Source organism: Bufo gargarizans, chromosome 1 (genome assembly GCF_014858855.1).
Source record: "Bufo gargarizans isolate SCDJY-AF-19 chromosome 1, ASM1485885v1, whole genome shotgun sequence".
In the NCBI taxonomy this organism is placed as follows: domain Eukaryota; kingdom Metazoa; phylum Chordata; class Amphibia; order Anura; family Bufonidae; genus Bufo; species Bufo gargarizans.
In genome coordinates, this window is record NC_058080.1 from 124,096,714 (window position 1) to 124,123,404 (window position 26,691).

The 26,691-nt window shown below is 43.8% G+C and overlaps 1 protein-coding gene across 6 annotated transcripts in view; it reads right to left on the reverse strand.

Moving 5' to 3' along the window:
* SORBS2 (sorbin and SH3 domain containing 2) overlaps positions 1-26,691 on the reverse strand; it is a 280,974-nt gene that overhangs the window by 222,655 nt on the left and 31,628 nt on the right. For 2 of the 6 annotated variants that reach the window (XM_044297838.1, XM_044297828.1), the window contains exon 1: positions 4,780-5,472. The exons of the other annotated variants lie outside the window; for them this stretch is intronic. The gene's annotated coding sequence lies outside the window, so the exon portion shown is untranslated. Of the gene's footprint in view, positions 1-4,779; positions 5,473-26,691 lie in introns of those variants that run through there. 6 annotated transcript variants of the gene reach the window in all.

Genomic DNA, 26,691 nt, shown 5'->3' on the forward strand with positions numbered 1-26,691 from the left:
ACAAGGTGCCTTTACATATGTCAGGGTCAATTTTTGGTTCTATATGATCGCTATGCCATTGCTCTTCCCTATACTGAATCATTGTTTGCCAGCAGCAGATCGGCAGGACAACTGGCGGCAGTATTAGACTGCCAGGTGATCACTAAAGAGCGTTACTACAAAAGCTCGTTAGCGATCATTTGCCAAAATATTGGCGGGCGTGATACACCCTTATTACACCCTTTAGGTTAGTTTCACACTAGTGTGAGATCCGGCAGACTGTTTTGCCAGCGAACAGCCTGCTGGGTTTCTCTGGGTCCGGCCTTACCGGAAAACTACATGAATACCGTCAGGCCCCATTAACTATAATGGGCACCGGCGGAGATCCAGCCACAACCCGGCAAATATGCCAAAAATCGGCCAGACTAAAACCCCTGCGCACACAGATTTGCTCATAATATATGCATCAAATGCCACATGAACCCAGTACCATGATGCCAGGCTCTGTTCACAATAGCGCCATGGATTCTGCTTATCCACTCTGGAATTGTGGGTGGAAAATCCACTGTGTCAAATACATCTCATGCGCACACGGTGTAAGAAGTCCACAGAGGAAACGTATTCACTGCTGCCGATTCCCATTGTAGAGGAGGGAGGTGTTGTCAGTGTCTGACAGCTATCTCTGTATATGCACTTATACACACAATGCTATGAATCACTGGTAACACCTCCTGTACCAATAGCTGTTCACAGGAGGTGGAAAAAGCTGAGCTATAAATGTAAAAATTACAGGTTTTACTGAATCTTTTTTCCCAAAAACTATATATCAATCTTCTCAGCTCCTCCCGCTCTATAACTTGCTGCTTTCAGATTACATTACACTTTGTGGTGAAAGGTCCTCTTTAAGATCCATTTTGAATCTGACCTGGTCAGGTGTGGTACATGAAAAAAATAAAAAATTCTAACCTGCTCTCCACCGTTCCTGCTCCATGGTCACATTCATCGCTGGTTCTGGTCCCCGGGTTGTAAACTTTCGGAAGGGGTCATGAACACCTTGCAACCATTCACTAGCCGCCAAGGTGAAATGTCCTCAAACGGCACATGATCCATAAGTGATGTGCCAAATGGGGACACGTCACCACTGAGTCTAGTGAATGGCCGCAGCAGTGTACGTGACTCCGTCTGGAAGTTTACAAGCTGGGAACCAGAACGAGCGGTGAACGGGACCACCTAGCAGGATGGTGGGCAGGGAGTGTAATTTTTACCTTTAGGTATCACATCCTGGGGCATAACTACCACAGTGGCAGGCCATGCGACTACTATGGGGCCCAGGGCCCAGTCTTAGTTGGGATTATCTCTTCTACTGGAGGTGAAAATTTGGTCAGGACTCTACCCTCTAAAGTAGGGGTACTCAACTGGCGGACCGTGGTCTGAATCCAGACCATGGTTGCCAGCTGTCCGGAACCCTGCATGCACCCGGGTGCCAGATCTCAGGGGTTGCCACAGTCCAGAAGCAATGAGCGCTTCTATCAATACAGATGGTAGCGCTCATTGCTGGAGCGCAGGGAGCTGCGGTCCTGTCACTCACCGCTCTGCTCCCCGCTCTTCTCCCCTCCTTCAGCCTGCAGGCACAGATCGTGTGGCCGACTTGTGTGGGTGGAGCCTGCAGTCTGAAAATCTGCAGAAGCTCCGCCCACACAGTGCTTCAGAGCGACCTGTGTCTGAAGGGGAGAGAGAGAACGGGACAAGGTGAGTAGGTACAGTGTTTTTTTTTTTTTTTTTTTTTTTTTAACACAGAGGGAGCAAAATAGGCATTTCTACTCTGGAGGGGACACAATGGGCATTTCTAATGTGAAGAGGGCACAATGGGCATTTCTACTCTGGAGTGGGCACAATAGGCATTGTGAATGTGAAGGGTGCACAGTGGGCATTTCTACTCTGGGAGGAACAATCGGCATTTCTACTCTGGAGGGGGCACAATGGGCATTGCTAATGTGAATGGGGCACAATGGGCATTTCTACTCTGGGGGGCACCAAGGGACATTTTTACTCTGGTGGGGGCACAATGGGCATTACTACAATTAAGGGGGCACAATGGGTATTATTACTATTAAGGGGGCACAATGGGCATTATTACTTTGAAGGGGGTACAATGGGCATTACTAGCGCTGAGGGCATTACTACTATTAAGGGGGCACAATGGGAATTTCTACTATGGAGGGGGCACAGAGGGCATTATTACTGTGAAGGGGCACAATGGGCATTATTACTGTGAATGGGGCACAATGGGCATTATTACTGTGAAGGGGCACAATGGGCATCACTACTGTGAAGTGGGCACAGTGGGCATTATTACTATTAAGGAGGCACAATGGGCATTATTACTGTGAAGGGGGCACAATGGGCATTATTACTGTGAAGGGGGCACAATGGGCATTATTACTGTTAAGGGGGTACAATGGATATTACTACTATTAAGGGCATTATTACTGTGAAGGAGGCACAAAGGGGATTATTACTATGAAGGGGGCAAAAAGAGGGCATTACAACTGTAAAGGGGCACAGTTAGAGCAGTATTACTGTAAAAGGGGCAAAGAGAGGGCATTACTACTATGAGGGGGCACTAAGGGTATTCATACTCTGTGGGGCACCAAGGGATCACCCTGCTGTGAGGCCCCTTTCACACGAGCGAGATGACGTCAGCGCAGGTCCTTTTGCAGGTCCTGCAAGAAGAAGAAAGAAGACGATAATGGCTGCGCGATCAAGTGGATGAGGTGAGTAATTTTTATTATTATTTTGTAACCCTCAAGTGACATTTTACTTAGCATTCTGTATTAAAGAATGCTATTATTTTCCAATATAACCATGTTATAATGGAAAATAATAAAATCTACAGAACACCGAACCCAAACCCAAACTTCAGCGAAGAAGTTCGGGTTTGGGTCTGGGTGCTACATTCAGTTTATCACGCGCGTGCATAACGCATTAAAACGCTTTGCACTCGCGCAGGAAAAAACTGAACGGAATGCAATCTCAGACAAAACTTACTGAAATTGCGTGACTACTCGCGCGGGTTTGCCGCAATGCACCCGCAACGCATCCGGCCCTCACCCGCGACGCCCGTGTGAAAGAGGCCTGAGGGTGCAGTTAGGGGTATCACACTCTGTGGAGCACTAAAGGCATGTCATACTGTCTAAGGGGCATCATTATTGTAAGGGGGCACTGAAAGGACATTCTTACTGTTTGGTCAGCAGAAAGGATATTAGGTGGGCTTGGAGATGTGGATTATTATTAAAAAATAATATATATTTTTTTGTTTTGCAGCTCGGACCTTCATCCTACGGCAGACTCAGGTATGTGGACCTTTAGGCCCCCCGAACGTGTGCGCCCCGTGGTTGTGGTGAGGCCCGCAAAATGCGGGCCGCAATGCACGAGCACAGTCCGTGGGGCAGCCGCTGCGGATCGCGGACCCATTCACTTGAATGGGTACGCGATCCGGCTGTTCCGTAAAAAGATAGGACATGTTCTATCTTTTTTCGGAACGGAAGTATGGGAGGAAACCCCACGGAAGCACTTCGTAGGGTTCCGTTCCATGCTTCCATTCCTTACCATTCCGCATCTCCGGAATTGTGGAATGCCCACGGAACGGCACCCGTGTATTGCGGATCCGCAATTGCGCCTGCAATACGGCAACGGGAAGCACACGTTCGTGTGCAGGGGGCCTTACAAAAAGTACTTGAGTACCCCCTGGTGTAAAGGAACAACTTTTAGCAAATAAGGCAGTGGCAAAATGGCCCGAGGGTCTTTGAAAAGGGTTTAGGCAGAAACCCTTCTGTCCTGTGTGGGGGTCCTAGTTTGATCCTTGCTATGGGGCCATTACTTCTCTATGTACGCCACTGATCACATCTGTTCTTGCTAGATTTCAAATAAATATTAAAAGGGTTATCCAACCCCTATAATGACCCCCCCCCCCCCAATGCCCAAGCCCCTCATATAGGTTATACTTACCCCACTTTGCTTCTGATGCCCGCACGGCCGCCGCTGCATCTCCCTGTTGTGTGGATCAAAACATCCGACGACGGGAGGAGTAGCCAATAGCAGGCAACGGCAGGGATGAGCCTCCCTAGCATCGCGGGTGATGCAGTGGGGCCATGTGGAGATCAGGAGCGACGTGGGTACCGGGGAGCGAGGTAACTATAACCTATAGGAGGTGCCCGGGCATGGGGGGGGGGGGGGGGTCATTATAGGCAATAGATAACATTTGTGATTTGTATTACTTTTTAGATGAAACGCTTATAACATGCGAAAAAACTTTATTTGTTTTTGTAATGCGTGAGCTTTTTTTATATAGAACTTGCTGTGAGAGATTAATATTAATATTGTAGTGAGTGACTTCAAATTCACAAATCATAGTAATCATAAGTAGCACAAACATCTACTGCTAGGAATATAAGGTACACAGGACAGTATACATAGCTCTAATGCAGGATAGTAATGAATGAGGTGCAGGGGTATGCATGTAAACAAGTGGACCCCAATGCTACAGGTGGCATCACAATTAATAACATTCACCCCACTATGAGGCCGAGCGTCACTGCTGTCACAATACCGCTAAACACTGAAAGCTGTCTCCTATGTGTGAAATACCTATGACAGGTGTAAGGAGCAGGACACACTGATAAATGTCACTGTCACCTATAACCAGTCAAAACAAACATTCAGCCAAGACAATGTGAGGTACAGAACCAGGGCTCCAGGACCAGCTCAGGGACTGGCACTGCCTCCAGCTACTGGTATTACCTGCTCAGGTGTCAGTATGGTTGTCAGCTGCTAGGTTTGCCCTCAGGTCCAATGTTGTTCTGTGCAGCTGAGAGGAGTTGTCAGGTACTGGTGCTGCTCACATCTCTGTAGCTTAGGTACTGGTATTGCTATAGTTCCCAGTGTCCCCAGCTCCTGTGTTGCCAGGTCCCAGTGTCGCTCTCAGGTACTGGTGACGCACCCTCTTCTGGAGCCCCGGTACTGTTACTAGGCACTGTACTGGCCCCCAGGTGCCCGTGTAGCTCTCCGGTGCCGGGTGGCCCTCAGCCTAGGTACTGTTCGGGCTCCCAGCTGCCAGTGTCGTTCTCAGGCACTGTTGTTCCCCTCAGGAGCCGCCGTTGCTGTGCTCAGTGCCGCTCAGGTACAGTGCCAGGCTGTGCAGCGCTGTTTACACTGGCAGCAAGTGTGGCGGCAGGAATGGAGAGCAGAGAGTCCGGAGCGGAGGCTGAGCTGCTGCTGCTGGCGGAGCACGGAGCTATTTGCAGCCTCCTCAGACGGCAGTGAATGCAGTGCACAGAGAGAGACCTCCCTTCTTCTCTCCAGGGTCTACCTACCTATCACACCACAACATACCAGCCTTACACTGTACCTATCACACCACAGCATGCCAGTCTTACACTGTACCTATCACACCACAGCGTGCCAGCCTTACACTGTACCTATCACACCACAACATGCCAGTCTTACACTGTACTCATCACACCACAACATGCCAGTCGTACACTGTACCTATCACACCACAGCGTGCCAGCCTTACACCGTACCTATAACACCACAACATGCCAGCCTTACACTATACCTATCACACCACAACATGCTAGCCTTACACTCAGGGGAGGGCTGGGAAGTGGGGCAGGGAGGCAATTGCCCCCCAGGCGGCACAAAAGCATGTTAAAAAACTGCTGCTGGGCCGTCTTTAACAAATAATATATATATATTTTTAATTCCTCAGGGTCGCACCGCAGAACACCACAGGTGGCGCGGCCATGGTTCTAGTTGCCAGCGGGAGTGGGGGGGCAGTAGGAGATGTGCGCTTCTATTGTGGAAGCGCTCATCTCCATATTCATGGCTGTGCTGCAGCAGGGCAGGGGAGGGAGAGGTTTGGGGGAGAGGAGCACTATTGGGGCATCTGGTGGCACTAAGAAGGGGCATTTTTTACTGGAACATTATGGGGGAGAGGAGCACTTTAGGTACATCTGTTGGGGGCACTAAGAAGGGGCATTTTTACTGGCATATTATGTGGGACACTATGGGGAAGGGGGAGAGGAGCACTATGAGGGCATTTACTGCGGCACTATATAGGGGTATTTTATACTGGCATACATTATGGGGACATTAGCTCAACTGCGGGCACTAAGCGGGGGTATTTCATGTACTGTCATATTATAGGGAGAATTATTACTACTAGGAGGTATTATGCTGGGCTTTACTACTACTGGGGGGCTATGAGCAGGGGCGTAGCTAAAGGCTCATGGGCCCTGGTGCAAGAGTTAGGCTTGGGCCCCCCTTCCTTTAGTGCTTTGTGTGTCTTCTTATGCAGCACAAGGGTCTTTGGGCCCCCTCAGGCTCCTGGGCCCTGTAGCGACTGCTACCTCTGCACCCCCTATAGCTACGCCCCTGGCTATGAGGAACATGATTACTAGTGTGGGCACTATAGGGGCATTATTACTACTAAGAGTGTGCTCTGGCAGATAATTATTTCTATTGGTGGGATTTTGGGGAGGGCTGTTACATTGGGGGGCACCCTGGCACAGTATCAGCTTAGCACAATTATTTTTGGGGGACATTATCTTTGTACTATTAGTGTCTGGGCGCAGTTATTTTTTAGAGCACTGTGTGCCAATAATTGTTGAAGGGGGCACTATTTGTGTAGTAGTAGTATTTCCAGGGGGACTGTTTCTACAGTATAGTATTGGGGGGCACAGCTGGCACAGTATTGGGGGGCACTATCTGTGTGGTAGTAGTATCTCCAGGGGGACTGTTTCTGCAGTATAGTATTGGGGGCACAGCAGGCACAGTATTGGGGGCACTATCTGTGTGGTAGCAGTATTTCCAGGGGGACTGTTTCTGCAGTATAGTATTGGGGGCACAGTATTGGGGGCACTATCTGTGTGGTAGCAGTATTTCCAGGGGGACTGTTTCTGCAGTATAGTATTGGGGGCACTATCTGTGTGGTAGTAGTATTTCCAGGGGGGACTGTTTCTACAGTATAGTATTGGGGGGCACAGCGGGCACAGTATTGGGGGGCACTATCTGTGTGGTAGTAGTATCTCCAGGGGGACTGTTTCTGCAGTATAGTATTGGGGGCACAGTATTGGGGGGCACTATCTGTGTGGTAGTAGTATCTCCAGGGGGACTGTTTCTGCAGTATAGTATTGGGGGCACAGCGGGCACAGTATTGGGGGCACTATCTGTGTGGTAGTAGTATTTCCAGGGGGACTGTTTCTGCAGTATAGTATTGGGGGTGGCAGGATGGGGTGTTCAGAAGATGTGAAGATGATGGAAATGTGGGAAACTAATGTCTGTTTATCAATCTCTGCAGAGACGGGAGATGGCTGAAAAATCATCATGGCGGTCTGGTCTGAATGGAGAAGAGGAGGAAAGAGAACGTCTACAACAAAGGTGACATCACTGGATGTAAGAGGTATGTGGCGCTGTGTAGGAGAGGAGATGCTCCGGCTCTTCCCCCTGCCATTTGCAGAAGGAGGATTCAGAGCTGGGTGAGGACGGCCAAGGGGGGCAGCAGGCCACGGGCGGGTGACAGATGGTGGGGGAACCACAGGCCTTGAGCAGGATCTGGGGAGGGAGGAGAGTAGAGGAGCTTCCTGGCTGTAGCCGGCTGTTTATTGTATAATGTGAAGCAGGAGGCAGTGCAGCCAGGACAGGCCTCCCCTCTCCGTATGATGTGTAGATAGGCATCAACTATAGAATGTCAGCGGTACAGTGTGTGTTGGGAGTGGCCTATTATATGTAGGAGGGGCTTTTAATAATCGGAGAAGCTAAAATGGGCCACTTAAAATTGGATTTGCCCCCCAGGACTAAGGCTACCAGCCCTCCCCTGCTTCCACTATACCTATCACACCACAACATGCCAGCCTTACACTGTACCTATCACACCACAACATGCCAGCCTTACACTGTACCTATTAGGCCTCATGCACACGACCGTTGTGTGCATCCGTGGCCGTTGTGCCGTTTTCAGTTTTTTTTCGCGGACCCATTGACTTTCAATGGGTCCGTGGAAAAATCGGAAAATGCACCGTTTTGCAGCCGAGACCGTGATCCGTGTATCCTGTACGTCAAAAAAATATGACCTGTCCTATTTTTTTGACGGACAACGGTTCACGGACCTATTCAAGTCAATGGGTCCGTGAAAGAACACGGATGCACACAAGATTGGCATCCGTGTCCGTGATCCGTGGCCATAGGTTACTTTCATACAGACGGATCCGAAGATCCGTCTGCATAAAAGCTTTTTCATAGCTGAGTTTTCACTTCGTGAAAGCTCAGATCCGACAGTATATTCTAACACAGAGGCGTTCCCATGGTGATGGGGACGCTTCTAGTTAGAATATACAACGAACTGTGTACATGACTGCCCCCTGCTGCCTGGCAGCACCCGATCTCTTACAGGGGGCCGTGATCCGTACAATTAGCCCCTCAGGTGCTGCACCTGAAGGGGTTAATTGTGCTATCATAGCCCCCTGTAAGAGATCCGGGGCTGCCAGGCAGCAGGGGGCAGACCCCCCTCCCTCCCCAGTTTAAATTCCATTGGTGGCCAGTGCGCCCCCCCTCCCTCCCTCTATTGTAATGATAACATTGGTGGCACAGTGTGCGCCCCCCCTCCCCCCGGCCCCCTCCTCCCTCCCTCTATTGTAATAATAGCATTGGTGGCACAGTGTGCGGCCCCCCCTCCCTCCCTCTATTGCATTAACATTGGTAGCAGTGTGTGCCCCCCCTCCTCCCTCTATTGTTTTAATACATTGGCGGCAGTGTGCGCCCCCCCCTTCCTCCCTCTATTGTTTTAATACATTGGTGGCAGTGTGCGCCCCCCCCCCTTCCTCCCTCTATTCTTTTAATACATTGGTGGCAGTGTGCGCCCCCCCCCCCCCCAGATCATTGGTGGCAGCGGAGTTCCGATCGGAGTCCCAGTTTAATCACTGCCGTAGCGTCCTCGTTGCCATGGTTACTTAGCCTTAGCAATAGTAGAAGCATCATACTTACCTGCTGGCTGCTGCGATGTCTGCGTCCGGCCGGGAGCTCCTCCTACTGGTAAGTGACAGCAATGCGCCGCACAGACCTGTCACTTACAAGTAGGAGGAGCTCCCGGCCGGACACAGAGATCGCAGCAGCCAGCAGCCAGGTAAGTATGATGCTTCTACTCCGCTGCCACCAATGATCGGTGGGGGGGGGGGGGGGGGGAGACAGAGGGGAGAAAACTCCAATCCGATGGTATAAAAGAACTCCAGACTTTACATTGAAAGTCAATGGGGACGGATCCGTTTGAAATGGCACCATATTGTGTCAACGTCAAACGGATCCGTCCCCATTGACTTGCATTGTAATTCAGGACGGATCCGTTTGGCTCCGCACGGCCAGGCGGACACCAAAACGATGCCACCCTCTATTAGTTCTGATTGAGACTTTTGGATCTTTTTCGGGAAGTAACATAAACTCACCAAAAACAAAATTAATGAGTTACAGAAGAGAAACCCTACTAAATTCTGGCAGGATCTGGGTTTTTGCACCCAATTTGGTCAAAGCTTATATATCATATATCTGGGGGTGAAAATGGGAAGGGTGCCCAATTCATTATACACCTTGAATTATTTGCACCTTATAGAGCACATTTTGGAGGAGCTGAGAAGATGGCAACATCTCCCTCTAGATTTTTTTGGGACTCAAAATGATGAGCTATACCCCTTCTAGACCATCCCTCTTCTGATAAAAAAACTTAGATGTCGCCAATCTCAATTCTGCTTTCCTCACTTTTATTTGGTTTCGGAAAAGCCCCAGCATTTATTTGCAAAAACAAATTCTCTGGAAGCCAGATGGGAGGGGAAGTTTTATAATACATGGAGATATAATCTAACCTACCTCATGAAACATATAATAGATTAGTTTCATTGGACTGATCACTTCTCCAACAGGGACATCGAATTGAATCTAGTGGCCCTGAAGCTTGGTAGCTAGCTTACATTCTAGACCAGCCAACCTTCCTGCCAATAATACGTTTTTGACCCTCTTGACAGATATAGTGGTGGCATGGAAAGAAATACCGTTACAAAGGCCTTTGGATTGCCCTTTTTTGTGTCGGTACACTCCTAGGAGCTAAAAGATATTTACAAGATAGCATACTCTCACTTTTTAAAAATACTACAAGTCCTTTCCTTTTATAAGAACAAGGTAAAGAATTAAACTATTGAAGCTTCCACTACCAGTTTTGACGAAATAGTGGTTTCCATTCCATGCCTGGTTTGCCTTTTGGGGTTGTTCAGGGCTTTGTCCTCCAGCTTTTTGAATATAACTGTTTCCAGGTTTTTTCCAAAATAGGGACACATAATTCTGGACACAGAAATAAGGTAGAAAATTCTGGAAGGCAGCTTAAAGGTTCACACCTGTGTTATCGGTAAATGTTAGATGGAGACCTTCAGGGGCGGACTGGGAAATAAAAATACTAAAAGTGGCCTCATTTTGTAGTTGGGTCCAAATGGAAGGCAAGGCCAGCAATACCATATTTTGGCACGTTATACAATCCCAACAATACTTCAGTGCATCATAAAATACTGCCAGCAGCACAAAATGCATCCCCCAAAACTTCCACTGGCCGGCCCTCTAGACATTGGCCCAACGGGAAATTTCCTTGCAAGGTCTATGGCTATTCCGCCACTGGAGACCTTCTTCAAATTGATGCATAAGGCTATTTACAGATTTAACTTACCTGCCTCTGACCCAGCCACTAACCTCTCGCACAAGATATGGACATGTCCTAAGGTCTTTATTTTCGGGAAGGACTTGCTAGATTACATAAACACTCATTGGTCCTTCACTACCCCAATGGAGCCATCACTTCTCTTGTTTCAAGAGATCCCATAACTTTCCTTGTTTTCTTCATACTGTGTTATTGGTAGCTAAATGGGTACTACTCCCTCCGTGCCAAGAGTGTCAAATGTTATCTTACAACTAAAAATGCTGCTGCGATCTGATCAATCTGAAGTGGAGAGAAATAAGGAAAGCTCAGCTGCCAAGTTTTTCAGGAAGCGAAGAACATCTCTCCCCACACATCTCACTAATAAAGAAATTGAGGAGGTGGTCAAACTGTTTTAGTACACCTCTTGATATTTAACCTCGACTTTGAAAGGCATCCCAGGAGAATTGCGCTTATGTGCTGTTAATGCCGCTGATCACCCTATTGAGAAATTAACATGGTGTCCTAGTCTCATTGTAGCATTGGAGCCATTGTCGGACACCCTTTAAATAATCTGTAACCTTTATTGAGTACGTTGTACAACAGTGTGTTTCATGGAAATTATAAATTTGTCATTTTTTAAATGTTTAATAAAAAAGTTTTTCAAAAAGTTTTTTTACCAATAAAAAATATGCAGGGTAGACAGGAATTACACCAAGTGTTAAAAGCAAAAAGAAAATAATGATGGGTTAAGAGCTGTTATAAGCTTACAGTCCTAAAAATATGAGTCCACATTTATCTACCCCTGTCATCAAAAAGTCATAAATGTTGGTGAAAGTTCTGCTTGCACATAAAATTGAGACTTTTTTTTTGGGGGGGGGGGGGGGGGGTTGCGTGGTAGGGGCAGGAAGTGGTTAGTGCGGGACACATTTATTATATTTTACATTAGAGAGCATAAATTATACCTGAAATCTATGCCAGTTCCTGGCTGTCATAGATTTTAATTCTGGTGCACGGGTGGTCAAAGATGTGCCACAATTAAGTGTGTGCCTTTTTATAAATGTGGTGCATCTCATGACAACCCAAAACAGATTAAGACCGGCGTACAAACCAAGGGCCTTTCCCCATAATGTTTATTTATGTGACACTATTATAATGCTGTACACGGCCTATTCATTCACACCAGTCTTTTTATTTCTATAGCTTCCAGGGACATTACATAGGAAGTGAAGTTTCTTTAGTATGCAAGAGGAAACTAATAACACTTACATGATGAGAGCTATATTTTTATTACTAAATAGCTAGGCGTCCAATGTCATCACATTGTGCACTGAAAATCAACAGTTTTATAAAACCTAAAATGAGATGAGCTTTTTACTTGACAACCGTAGCAAAATGGCAAGTGTGAAGTTGGCTCATGGTGTATGCCAGAAAATGCCAACTTACACACTTTTGGTGCATTGTAGCATCTGGAATCTGAAGTGACGCAATGCTTGCAGATGGCTGCCTTTCTTACAACAGGATATTTTCATACTTCAAAAAAAAAATCTGTGTTTTTAGGGGTCTTGTTAAACTGGTTTCAAAAAGTGGCATTGGCGTTGGTTTGAATGAAAACAGCATTGACATTGGCATCCTGTAACTTCACACAAAGTCCATGCATCCACGCTCTCACATTTAGACCAATGAATGTTGTGTTTCAAGACCTCTGTAGTTCTAAGTTACACAATGGACAACTTTTAATGTGCTGCGATGTGGTGGTGACAATGTGACACAAGTTACAGTATTTGATACTGTATGTTGGATATAATTGAAACAAATGGTGGGCTGACACATTATGGGACTGGTTGCCTTCTGTTACAGAAATAGCAGGTGCTTTACATAGTACAGGTAATGGACATGGGCAACGAGTAGCCCTTGCTGGCACATTTACATTTCTGTACGAGCGGCTCAAGAAAGAAAAAAAAGAAATTCACATGGTATCAAAGTTGCAACATCTACTTTCACTTGCAAAACTTAGTTATATAGTTGGAATTATATGACAACAAAATTCTTCATGTGACCTTAGATATCGGCTGTTGCGTTAGACTACTTTCACATCTGCGCTTTGCCTTTCCACTATTGAGATCCGTCATAGGATCTCAATAGCAGAGGAAAACGCTTCAGTTTTGTCCCCATTCATTGTCAATGGGGACAAAACTGAACTGAAAGAAACGGGGTGCACCAGAATGCATTCCGTTCCATTTGGTTGCGCCCCTATCGCAGACAGAAAGACCCTGCAAGCATCGTTTTTTAGTGCGTCCGGGGATGTGGAGCAAGACGGATCAGTCATAACACACAATGTAAGTCAATGGTGCCAAATCAGTTTTCTCGGACACAAGAAAACGGATCTGTCCCCCATTGACTTACAATGGTTAAGTGACGGATCTGTAATGGCTATTTTAGAGATAATACAACCGGATCTGTTCATAACGGAAGCAGCTGGTTGTATCATCATAATGGAATCGTTTTTGTTGATCCATGACGAATCAAGCAAAAAACGCTGATGTGAAAGTAGCCTAATTCTGGTGGTATAGCTATAATTCAGCTATGATCAGTGATATGGGGCATATTGCAGCACTACAGGAAAAATAACCTCAACAGGACATTTATTGATCACTTATCAATATGAATAGACCAGTGGACAGCCACTGGGTGGACGGAAGGGCACAAAATATTTTATTAGCACATTTATAACGGGCTATAAAATATATTGATAAAACATCCCCCAGCGCAGAATAAAAAATGTCATAATCCATGTAGGGATCAAAACCACCCTGCATTTAGACATTACACAGGAAGCCTGATCTTTGCAGCACCACAACATATAATAAAGCATAATTTAATAGGAATGTAACCATTTTAGGCCACTTAATGTTCCGCTTTCATATTTGAAGAGGTTGTGGTTTATCTTTTTGCATGCCTTCTATTCAGAAACCGAAGGTTTACTTGGGAGGATGCAAATATATAAAAATATTTCTGCTGCTATGACAACCCAAGGAGTGCGACATCTCTGCATAATAAAGCGAAAAATATCAGATGGATCCCGCTACTGAATCTTTGGCCTTGTATCCAGTGGGAATTTCTTGTGTTTAAAGGCATATTTAGTCCTCCCGTGGTAAAGAATTGTTTAGCATTCCCGGTTAATTGTAGGCGATCATTACTTGGAAGATTTCATACTTGACATTCTTGAGGAAGTGTTTGTAAGAACTGGCTGTGGGCCATTTTGTTTTGCTTTTGTTCAGCGATTGTAGCTTTGTGTTCAGGATCCCAGTGTTACGTACACGTCAAAACAACTTGGCTCTTATTACTCATGACACCACGCTGTCTAGTTCCCAGTTCAGATTTAACCATTCAGCTTATCAACTATTTTAGACTTTTTGTAACTGGAAGCTAATGGCATCTTACTTCTGTCACCAGAAACCACTGGCTATTTTGTGACATGAAGACAGCCTTATGTTCCCTCATGTAATCTGATAGGGTATGTAGGCATTTGCATGCATTGAAATATTGCTTTCCTCTAATTTATGCAGGACACTTGATGTCAGAATGATTCTGCCACTGGTAGCCAATGAAGACGACTGACCAAGTCTCCTGCAGCACATCTCACTCGTTGGAAGACGGTCTTACTCTCTCCCTTGCTTTAGATGCACTGCAGTTATTAAGAGGTGCATGCTTCTTAAGATTTGTGTTGCATCTTTGCAGGTCTGTGTGACAAAGCAGGGATCTAAACCAGCAAGCAAGCTGGTGTAGATCTTTACCATAATCTAGGCGCCTTTCCTGGCATAGATACTAATACACATGATGGACTGCCTGAAAAGTAGCAAATGGTGAATAAAACCCCTGCAAAATTTTGCACAACAGCAACGTGCACCAATGTCTACGACTTTTTGGTGTCATTTTTTGGGCTCAGAGGGGATGATAAATGTCCTTCCTAGTGTTAATCCATGTTCTTGAGACTACTTTGGTGCTTTCCCTACTTATAGCTATTACTATTTCTTGGACTGCTGGATGACAAGTTGTAGTACCAGCTTTGCTACATCTCTGAAGAAGAAATCTGCAAAATTATGCATACATTCCTTGCTGCTTCGCCAAATTTCACGAAGCGCATTTCTTTGTAAGTAGCAGGTGCAATGACAGGGAACGGCAAACACGCCGCCCCCATCATTAAACCCATCAGAATGACCTATATTTCCTAGTGAAACTAAGCAGATGGGGGATCAATTGGGTCCCCTGAACTAATTTGACTTATGGCTACTCCTAAGGGTCCATTCACACGTCCGCAAAATGGATCCGCATCCGTTCCGCAATTTTGCGGAACGGGTGCAGACCCATTCATTTTCAATGGGGCCGGAATGTGCTGTCCGCATCCATATTTGCGGATCCGCACTTCCGCATCCGTGCTTCCGTTTCCGCAAAAAAATAGAACATGTCCTATTCTTGTCCGCAATTGCGGACAAGAACAGGCATATTCTATTAGTGCCTGCAATGTGCGGTCCCCAAAATGCGGAACGCACATTGCCGCTTTCCGTGTTTTGCGGATCCGTGGCTCTTTGTATCCGCAAAACACATTGCGGACGTGTGAATGGAGCCTAAGGGTGTTATCTAAGTGGCCCCCCTGGTCTTCACCCCTCTACAGGGATCTGAACTCCACAGCAGGGGATCTACCAGGCCACTGTCTCTTGGAGTAATCTTTGTTCAAGTGACTGTTGACCCTAGGGGATCAAGAGGCACCAGTGTGGAGCACCAAGAGATAAGGCAAAACTGCAGTCAGGGACAGGCTGAGGGCAGGACATGTACAGTAAGTGCAATCTGATCAGCAGTCGGAGTTCAGGCTGGGCAGCTCAGGGTCAGAATGGAGATAAGGCAGTGGTAAGGTTAGGTCAAATCCTAAAGTTTGTCAAAGTTCGGTTTTGCTGGGAGGAAGCAGGCATCAGCCTGTGTGGAAGAACAGTGTTACTCCAGTGGCTGGGCAGGTAGAGAGGGACGCTGGTGGGACTGAAGTACCAGAGCCCTGGAGCGCGTGAGAAAGGCAGCGGTAGAGTTACAATTATCAGTAAAAGTTAATATATCACACATATCAATCTGTCTTCTACGTAGACTTATCATTTGTTACAAAGGACAAATAAAACTAAGTAAAATAAATTAGTCTATTCCTGTAGTAATAGCCCCCTCCACCTGTCCCCTATTTATGTTTGATAGGGCATTTGCTAACATACATATGGTAGGATATTTATAATATTAAACTATTTGGAAAGGTTTTTTTCTGTTTTATTTTAGATGTATTGGGGCAATAACAATTCACTGTACAGTAGGTAGAAACATTTCTAACAGAAATTAAAGTGTGGCTATGATACATAAGAAAGGCATCTGATCATCTGCTCATGTAAAACACCCTTAATGGAGATATCTGGTTATTGAAAAATATGCTCATGAAATTGCATATCTCCTGTACATATTCCCCATACATTTTTAAATTTGGGTTCTGATAAACCATTTTCATCATTTAAACAAATCAGATGCAGAATACTGACCAAATACTGAATGTATAAACACCTAATTGTAAAAACATATAGAAGCCTTTAGAGCTGTGGTTTTTAATAAAAAAAATACCTTAACACCCTGTCCAGCTTGTCAGATCTGCTTGCTTCAAACCTATCTAATCAGATGTGAAGGAATCCTGTGCTCCGTTTGCCACAATTGATTGAACAGAATTGAGCCCAACTTAGATCTTTCAATGAAACTCTATGCACTTTAGAAAATCATCTGCGGATGCTGTCAGTAGAACTGTAGTTCTCCAAGAAGCTGCCGTGATCTGCTGAATGACGTTGCTCTCAGAGAATTCTATTGACAGGAAACAGGTTATTATCATAATTGTTCTCTCTTGTAAATTAATTGACACTTATTAAAACATTGTATAAGGAAATTGCTGATAAAAAACTCATTCCAGTGCCTCCAAACAAGCATCATGTATCATGCCATAATCTAAAAATACATCTAACACGTCAGTTTTATCACACACCAAAAATGAAATATAATACATATAAACATTAATCAATTTAATAAAAGTATATTGAAAATCTATGACATCTGGACTTCTCAAAGAAGTGGTATATTCCAGAGATTTCACTGTATATCTTGTGAAATGTTGTGTACTGAGTAATTATATTTCACATATTAAGGCAGGATTGCAGGTTTCATATTTTGGTCTGCTGTATCTAAAATTTATAAAATGACACAAAAGGTAGATCTATTTCTAGAAGATGAGCTTGGACACTGATATAAAATCTGTACTAGCCCGGTGTAACTGCTTTAGTCCATATACACTACTGCGTCTTGTGACACCAAGGGCAGGGCAAGGAGTCCTTACGACTTGGGCAAAAATGGCAAAATGTGCACCGCTTATACATCATCTGCCAATCAGTACAAATTTCCTCCGTATACTTCCCATGTAATAATAATATATAGCACCTTATAGCAACACAAATAGGCTACAGATCTGGCTATATAGATGCAAATACTATGTATTTCTCTCTCATGTTGTGACAAACCACTATTGTACACCATACCACAGTGTGTTATTAATACTTCTAGGTCTTTTAAAGAATTTTAAGCAAAATAGAGATTTTTTTTCATTCGAAGACAAAATAGTGATTAGTGATTAGTCACTTTCTAGGAAGAGATATGCAAATAAATTAGCAAGCCCTGCCTCTGATGCCACCAGATGTAAGGTAGCTATCCTCTAAGTCAATGTTCGACCTTTTCAAAGGCCTCGAGACATGACTTAGATAATAATTAAGCCAGTATCTCATCTGCTGATGGCTGTTTGGGGGGTCTTTGCCGCACATCAGTGCAGAGCAGAGAATATTTGCTTAAGGGCTCATGCCCACGAACGTAAGGGCTCCGTGCCCGTGTTGCGGACCGCATACGGCGGTTCCGCAACACACGGGTCACCAGCCGTGTGCATTTCACATCACGGATGCGCACACATTCACTTGAATGGGTCCGCAAATCTGGAGATGCGGTGCGGAAGCATGGATTGGATCCCCACGGTAGCACTACAGAGTGCTTCTGTGGTGTTTCTGGCTGTGCCTCTGCACTGCAAAAGATTAGCGCATGCACTGCTTTTTTGCTGTGCGGACCGTCGGATGCGAATCCGCGATCCGCATGCGGCTGCCCCATGGTCGGTGCCCGTGCATTGCACGGAGCCCTTACATTCATCGGCATGAGCCCTAACTAGGTGAGGGGCCTAGGTCAGGATTTGAGGCATACTATATCTCCTTGTGGAGAGGGCCTTAAATGGCGTTAGGCGTCTTATAGGCCAGGCAACGCTCCAATGTAATATTGGGAAGAGGGTATGCAGTCACTTTCTGGACTTGCAGCATGTGGAAAACTTGTTGTGGCTGTGACCTCTGTAAATCTCACTATAGCAGTTGTGACGGGGAGGTTTCTGTATGCATTCACTACAGCAATCTCAAGAATTTCAATGATCTGTTCATCTACTGTTTTAGCTGATCGCTTTCCAACTTACAGACACACATTTCTCAAAAGACATAAAAAGCCCACAAAGTTTTTTTAAGCATTTGTAAGTACAATAATCTGAGTGTTGTTTTTACTTTAAGTTGATCCCATTAATCATAAGTATAATTACTGGAGACATAGTGGTTTCCTAGTTAGAACAAATGTCTGCTAGCAGGAGACGCACTGCTAATAAGACAAGATACCATAATTAGAGAAAACTTTGGTAATTATGGGAGGTTTCTTTTAATTTCAATGAGATGTTAAGACCAAGATGTCAGATTAAAGGAAATTCTGCAGATGTGGGTTTCAAGAAATAATTAAAAAACTTTAAAAGGTTGCAATTATTGGGAGCAAACAGTTCGTTCCCAATAATTACCTGCAGTCAGCGCTTCCGTCACTATTGCGGCCGCAATAGTGCCGTAAGCGCTGCCACATGTAAAGGTGGCGTGCGCGTCTGTATGTTTGTCTGTTTATATACGCTAATAGACTCTAGCTATAATGATGAAAGGGCTCCTGATGAGGTTTCCAAGTAAACCAGAAACGCGTTGAGCCAGAGCTGCATTTCAGCAAGTCGCAACAGACTTAATTTTTATTTATTTTTTAAATTAGTCTTTATTTCAATTTCATAGAAAAGCATCCAACAGAAAACACATTAATCTAACAATAGATAAAAGTCACTATTAAGAATTGATGATTACAATTTATCTTTATTTTATACCCTCCCACCACCCATGGGGAGGGGGGACATGAAAAAAAAAAAAAAAAAACTTGCATCCAGCCCTAGAGTAACCAGTTTTTCCATACTTGGTCAAGATTTTGTGATTTTTTTGTATGACTCTCCATCACACGTTCTTCTTTAATTAAGTTGTCTATTGCTTTTCTCCACTGTCCCACTGTCGGTGAATCTGCCTTTATCCATTTCCTAAGTATAAGAAGTCTGGCCTGGAATAGTACTTTATTCAAAACCAGTCATATTTTTTTATTTAACTTCAAGTGTTCAGTTGCCCCTAGAATACAAATTATTGGATCATTGGGCAACTGAACATTCAGAAGCAAAAACACGGTTTCTACTATTTCTGTCCAATATCTAAGGAGTTTGGGGCATCTCCAGCTTTCTCCTCCCAACATTTTGGACACTTATCTGAAGCTCTCACACCCATTCTTTTCAACATCCAAGAAGATCGATGTAGTCTATGCACTATGAAGAATTGTGAGATCTTGTGTGAACCCCTATCCGAAATCGTCGCATAGTTTCTAAGGGCATCTCTCCATTTCTCTTCCGTAAAAGATTCTAGGTCTTTCTCCCATTTTTTCACGGCAAGCATTGTAATCCTTTTTCTCTTTCCCTCCATCAAGATCCCATATCTCCTTGCGGTTGTTCCTCCTCCTTCCCCTCCTCTGGTGAATTTGTCCAGCATATCTGATTTTTCCCTTCTATACCTGTCATCTTGCTCCACTGTCCGTAGCGCATTTCTGAGCTGAAAGTATTTATACCTATCTCTATGGGGGATCCCAAATTCCATTACCATTTTATTAAAGTCCTTCAGCTTATCTTCCTCAAAAATCTGATCTAAGTATTTCATTCCTTTTTTCCCCCCAGTCTATATACGCCCTAATCGTTTCCAGTTCCTTTAAATTAAGATTTTTCCAAATCGGTGTATATTGCAAAAACCCTTTAATCTCCAATATCTTCTTAATTTCCCCCCATATATATTCTGCTAAGTTTAGTGTCCTGTTACCAATATTTTTTTTCCCCAAAAAAACCTGACTCCAACACCTCTAAGTGATCCCACTCCTCTTTCCATCCCCATCAATATATTTCTTGCCTACCCACCAAACTATCTAAACTACCCTTTATGTTCCCATATTGTGTTATTAAGTAATAAAAAAACAAATTAGGAACCGCTAATCCTCCCTCCCGAACTGGAAGCTGAAGGACTTCCTTCTTTATCCGAGGGATAGCTCCCTTCCAAATAAAATCCCCCATTAGGCTGTCCAATAGCTTAAAAATGTTCTGTGATATTCTCACTGGAGCATTTTGCAAAACATAAAGTATCTTTGGGAGAAAGACCATTTTTATTAAATTTACCCGACCTTGTATTGACATTGGTAATCTTTTCCATATATGTATTTTGGATCTTAATTCTTTTAAGGGGAGGACATTTAGTTTTTCATATTCTTCTGTATTTCCAGAGATTTGTATACCGAGATATTTAAAGTTTTCGTGTTTTTTGAGAACGTGCACCCGTGGATCTCCCTGTAATTGTCCATCTCCTAATAATAGCATATATGATTTCCCCCAATTGATATTTAGACTAGAAAAAAAAAAAAACTTATCTATTATTTCTATCACTCTATTAAATTGATCCCCAGTGTTGTGCAAAAAAAGTAAAATGTCGTCCGCATACATTAACAGTTTTTCCTCTCCACCCACATATTGAAAACCTTTAATCTCCCTGTCATTTCTTATTATGCTTGCCAAAGGCTCGATTGCGATAGCAAATAACAGTGGGGAGAGAGGGCATCCCTGCCTTGTGCCACGGTATAGGGCAAACGGTAGGGACAAGCTCCCATCCACAACCACTCTAGCCCTTGGGTTAAGATATATTAACTGGATCCACCCTATAAATCCCTCCCCTATACCAAACCTCCTTAATACTGCCCATAAGTACTCCCATTCAATACAGTCAAATGCCTTTTGGGCATCCAGTGAAAGTATCGCTTTCGCCCCTGCTTCGGATCTATTAGCTTCGATATTAAGGAACAACCTTCTTATATTTGAATATATTGTTCTACCCGGTATGAAACCTGTCTGATCTTTATTTATTACTACTTTAATAACCTTTGACAGCCTATCAGCTAAAACCTTTGCTAGAATTTTAACATCTGTATTCAGAAGGGATATTGGCCTATATGACCCAGGATCTGTTTGGTCTTTTCCCTTTTTTGGAATTAATGTAATAGTTGCCTCCTTCATGGAGTTCGGTAGATCGCCTAGTTTTCGAGCCTCATCCAGTGTTATTTTTAACTCTGGTACTAAAACCTGTGAGAAGGTTTTATATATTTCAAACGGGAATCCATCCCTGCCTGCTGTTTTTTCAACTTTAACCTTCCTCAGAGCTAAATTTATTTCTGCCACCAATATTTATTTTTCCAAATATTCTTTTCAGCAAGTCGCAACAGACTTAATTAGTATTCTATAGACAGTTACAGTGTTAGTGAGGAGGGAAACATAGACTGTTACCAGTGTACGCAGGAATAACAGAATAGGTAGAAGGGAATCCGTGTACCATACTGAATATTGGACCATTGAGATATAATTATCCCCTACCTATACCCTCATGTAGTATATTGATTGTACAAGGACAGCATTGGTTGGCTAATTGCCATATATGCCCAAACAGGCCATTTGGATTTAATTTGTGCTGTCCTTAAATGTATATACTTTTCATATTTTATTCGATAGGTTTAGAGAAGAGTTTTCTACCCAGTTTTTAATTGAAATATTAAATAAAGTTTTTTTTGTATTTTAGCTTTAGCGTCCTTGATTTAGAATTAGAACCTTAGGACAGGTCAATATTTTACTCATGATGATAGTTTTGCATTGTGACAAAACTTTCCTACAAAAGGTTATTAGCATATAAACCTTCATAGGTGTTTACTATATATATATTTTTTTTACTATGCAAGTATCTCAGAATATTAGTTACATACTAACACTATGTAATATAATGATATTTTTTTTTGCTTAATAATGTGTCCAGTGATGTTTGATTGTCAAACTAGATATAAAGGTTTATAATAATTAGGGGAGCATTGTGACATGCATATTTTATATCTGTAAAACCTGTTCATTATAATAGGGATTGTTTTTATCAGGTGAATATGAAAAGCACAAGCTCTCATAGTCAAACCTCTGTTTGTATAGTAAAATGTGACTGTACTATAATACATAACTAGAAATGTAATGATTAACAGTTATGTAAATCTCTGTTGTGAAGTGGACTTTCTACTGAACCTTAGATTTTAGATTTGGTTTCCCATCCTGACAAAAATGTAGAAAAAATGTCTAATAACCTTATTGTACATATTTCTAATGCAGTGTCTGTTTATGGTAATTTCTGGATGTCCTTACAGACAGTTCTGCTCTCAAGTTGTATACAGAATCCCGTTATCTTCATATAGGCTTATTACATTATATTACATTAAAGGGGTTGTCCCATTATAACAACTTATTTCCTAACCACAGGTTAGAGGATAGGTGTTAAATCAGCAGGGATCTGACTGATAGGGCCCCCGATGATCACTAAAACAGTGGTCCGTGTTCTCCCATGTGTATCTCCGGCTGCTCCATAATGTGGAATAGAACATCAGTACTCATGCATGTTCCCTGCTCCAATCAAATGGAGGAACACAGGCCCCCTGTGCTAGTGATCATCAGGGGCCCCAGTGATTAGACTCCCATCGATCAGACACTTAAATAGGGGATACGTTTTTGTAATGGCTGTCCAAACAGCTGATCGATAGAGTACTTGGTGTCATACTACCACTAATCTGCTATTGATGATCTATTCTGAGGATAGGCCATCAATATCTAAATACCAAAAACCCCTTTATTAAAGGAAACCCGTCACCATGAAAATGCATTGTAATCTGCATTCAGCATGTTACACAGCAGGAGTTGCTGAATTGCTTTATATAGAGTTATGTAGGAAGAGATTGAGATTTCATTCGTTTAAATTCCTGCTCATTCTGGGCTGTGAAGTCCAGGAGGTGGTCCTATCAGTGATTGACAGCCTTCCCTCTATGAGGAGGTGGTCCGATCAGTGATTGACAGCCTTCCCTCTATGAGGAGGAGGTCCTATCAGTGACTGACAGTCTTCCCTCTACGAGGAGGTGGTCCGATCAGTGACTGACAGCCTTCCCTCTATGAGGAGATGGTCCGATCAGTGATTGACAGCCTTCCCTCTATGAGGAGGAGGTCCTATCAGTGACTGCCCAGACTTCCCTCTATGAGGAGGAGGTCCTATCAGTAACTGACAGCCTTCCCTCTATGAGGAGGAGGTCCTATCAGTGATTGACAGCCTTCCCTCTATGAGGAGGTGGTCCTATCAGTGATTGACAGCCATCCCTCTATGAGGAGGAGGTCCTATCAGTGATTGACAGGCTTCCCTCTATGAGGAGGAGGTCCTATCAGTGATTGACAGGCTTCCCTCTATGAGGAGGTGGTCCTATCAGTGACTGACAGGCTTCCCTCTATGAGGAGGTGGTTCTATCAGTGATTGACAGGCTTCCCTCTATGAGGAGGTGGTCCTATCAGTGATTGACAGGCTTCCCTCTATGAGGAGGTGGTCCTATCAGTGATTGACAGCCTTCCCTCTATGACTGTGTGTACAGAGATAGCTGTCAATCACTGATAGGACCTCTTCCTGGACTTCACAGCCCAGAATGAGCTGGAATTAAAATGAATAAAATTACAAATGATGATTAATCTTTTCCCATAAAACTATATATCAGTCGGCTCAGCTCCTCTTGCTCTATAACATGCTGCTTGTAGCTTACATTGCATTTTCATGGTGACAGGCTCCCTTTAAACTTGCACATTATAATTATATATGAGCTAATTGTGGGTTATAAGGCTGCGTGTTGAGGGACGGACAGATAATAGAAAGGACACACTGGCAGATAGTATAGCAGAGAGATATTGTGCATCCTCTTATTTCCCATGCTGTTGTTACTATGAATGCCTGATGGGTTCTTTATTCATCAGAAAGGATTCTGTCATCACTGTGCACGCATTTCTAAACATCAGGAGCGCTCATTATCTACCCATTTACCCCGTATGGCCAGTTCAAAGTGACACGACAGACTTTGTTGGGGAACTACAGACAAAACCTATGGTGCGTGCCTTTCTTTTACATGAATTTTTATGTGAACTACACAAAGCAACAGCACTATAGACATGGACTATGGACTGCTGTAGTAACCAACAAATACTGACCACTGTAGGGCTGGTGATAGGGTCGTGTGACTCGTCTTTAAATGAAAGATGTCAATGCAGTTTCACAGTTAAAATGTGCTGTGTTCCAAACTACAAAGCAAACTAAAACTCTGGGGGGGGGGGGGTATTGAATTTATCTTTCCCCATATCTAGTTTTCTAGCATAAAAATCTCCCCAGTTTTGTGACTTTTTAAACACCATTGCTACTAAATTTAGTTGCATTTGGTGTTTATATGCCACCCTCGCCACTTTCCAAAAGGGGACATGACGAGAGTGGGGTGACACATTTACTAACATTTAAGGCTACTTTCACACTTGCGTTCGGAGCGGATCTGTCTGGTATTTGTACAGACGGATCCGCTCCCATAATGCAAACAATAGTATCCGTTCAGAAGGAACCGTCTGCATTATATTTTACTAAAAAAATCTACGGTAAGTACAATTTGTATTCAGACGGATCCGTCCAGACTTTACATTAAAAGTCAATGCGGATCAGTTTGAAAAATGCACCATATTGTGTCACCTTCGAACGGATCCGTCCCCATTGTAACTCTGGACGGATCTGTTTGCCTCCGCACGGCCAGGCGGACACCCGAACACTGCAAGCAGCGTTCGGGTGTCCGCCTGCTGAGCGGAGCGGAGGACAGACGTTGCCAGACTGATGCATTCTGAGCGGATCCGCATCCACTCCGAATGCATTAGGGCCGTACGGATGCGTTCGGGGCCGCTTGTGAGAGCCTTCAAACGGAACTCACAAGCGGAGCCCCAAACGCTAATGTGAAAGTAGCCTTAGCAAGTTTTGTGGTGTAATTTATGACTCAAATCTACTCCAAGTACAACCTGGCATAGATCTTAATCAGGCGCCGTGAAGTTTATGACAAGGTGTGCACCTCGTCATAAATTAAATCCACGCTCCTGAGTCACAGGAGATATCATGACTAGGGTAGCAAATGCTGGTCTTGATAAAACAGAGGCCATTTCATTTTCTGAATATTTTTTCTGCTTTTACAGTATGAACATCCGGTAGTATAAAAACGGTTACCTATCTCTCCTGGTGACATGTATAATGTTGGGCCAAGGTAAATGCTCCACAGATGGACTGGTGGCTCCGCCTAGAGGAGCAATGAAGGAGTCATAACTCCTTTTTTCTAATGATCTGGTCCCAGGGGTTGAACCGTCACTGATCAAACATTGATGACCTATATAAAAGGATAGGACATCCATGTTTTACTCACTTTAAAGGGAATCTATTATCAGGGCAGACGCCTTCAGTTTAGGACATCTATATAACCCATTCCAAGGCACCTTTAGTTTCAATGTGTACATCTATATGTTAGATTATATGCAAAATAGATGTCATAAGAATTTCCTGTGAAGTATTCTGTACGCTTTCTATACCAAACTTGAATATTATTCTTTAGATTAGATTACACACTTAGGATTTACACGGTTTATAATGTTTTGATGAAACTGCAGTCTCCTAATATAGTCATCAAAAGGTTTCTTAAATATTGGCGCGCCTCTTCCTTTTCCTGAGGCACCTGCATTCATATAAACCTAAATGCAGCTCACGGAAGCTTGAAGTTTAACTTACTGTTGACTTTAATATCCACATTGCTTTCCTGCAATCTTGTGGCATGCAGAATACAAACATTTACTGTTGGAAAACTGTAGATTGACGCCAAAGTTAATGTTAAAATGAAGCTTAAGAATCCTGAATTGCAGGTGCAATCTGGTAACATGTACAGTTGTGGCCAAAAGTTTTGAGAATGACAAATATTAGTTTACACAAAGTTTGCTGCTAAACTGCTTTTAGATCTTTGTTTCAGTGATGAAGTGAAATATAATTACACGCACTTCATAAGTTTCAAAGGCTTTTATCGACAATTACATTACATTAATGCAAAGAGTCAGTATTTGCAGTGTTGGCCCTTCTTTTTCAGGACCTCTGGAATTCGACTGGGCATGCTCTCAATCAACTTCTGGGCCTATTCCTGACTGACAGCAAACCATTCTTTCATAATCACTTCTTGGAGTTTGTCAGAATTAGTGGGTTTTTGTTTGTCCACCTGCCTCTTGAGGATTGACCACAAGTTCTCAATGGGATTAAGATCTTGGCTTCACAGGCAATATCCTTGCCTGTGAAGCCATGGACCCAAAATGTCAACGTTTTGGTCCCCGAGCCACTTAGTTATCACTTTTGCCTTATGGCACGGTGCTCCATTGTGCTGGAAAATGCATTGTTCTTCACCAAACTGTTGTTGGATTGTTGGAAGAAGTTGCTGTTGGAGGGTGTTTTGGTACCAGTCTTTATTCATGGCTGTGTTTTTGGGCAAAATTGTGAGTGAGCCCACTCCCTTGGATGAGAAGCAACCTGTCACGGCTGAGGATGGGGAAAACCCTCAGCCGTGCGATGACAGAAGATGAT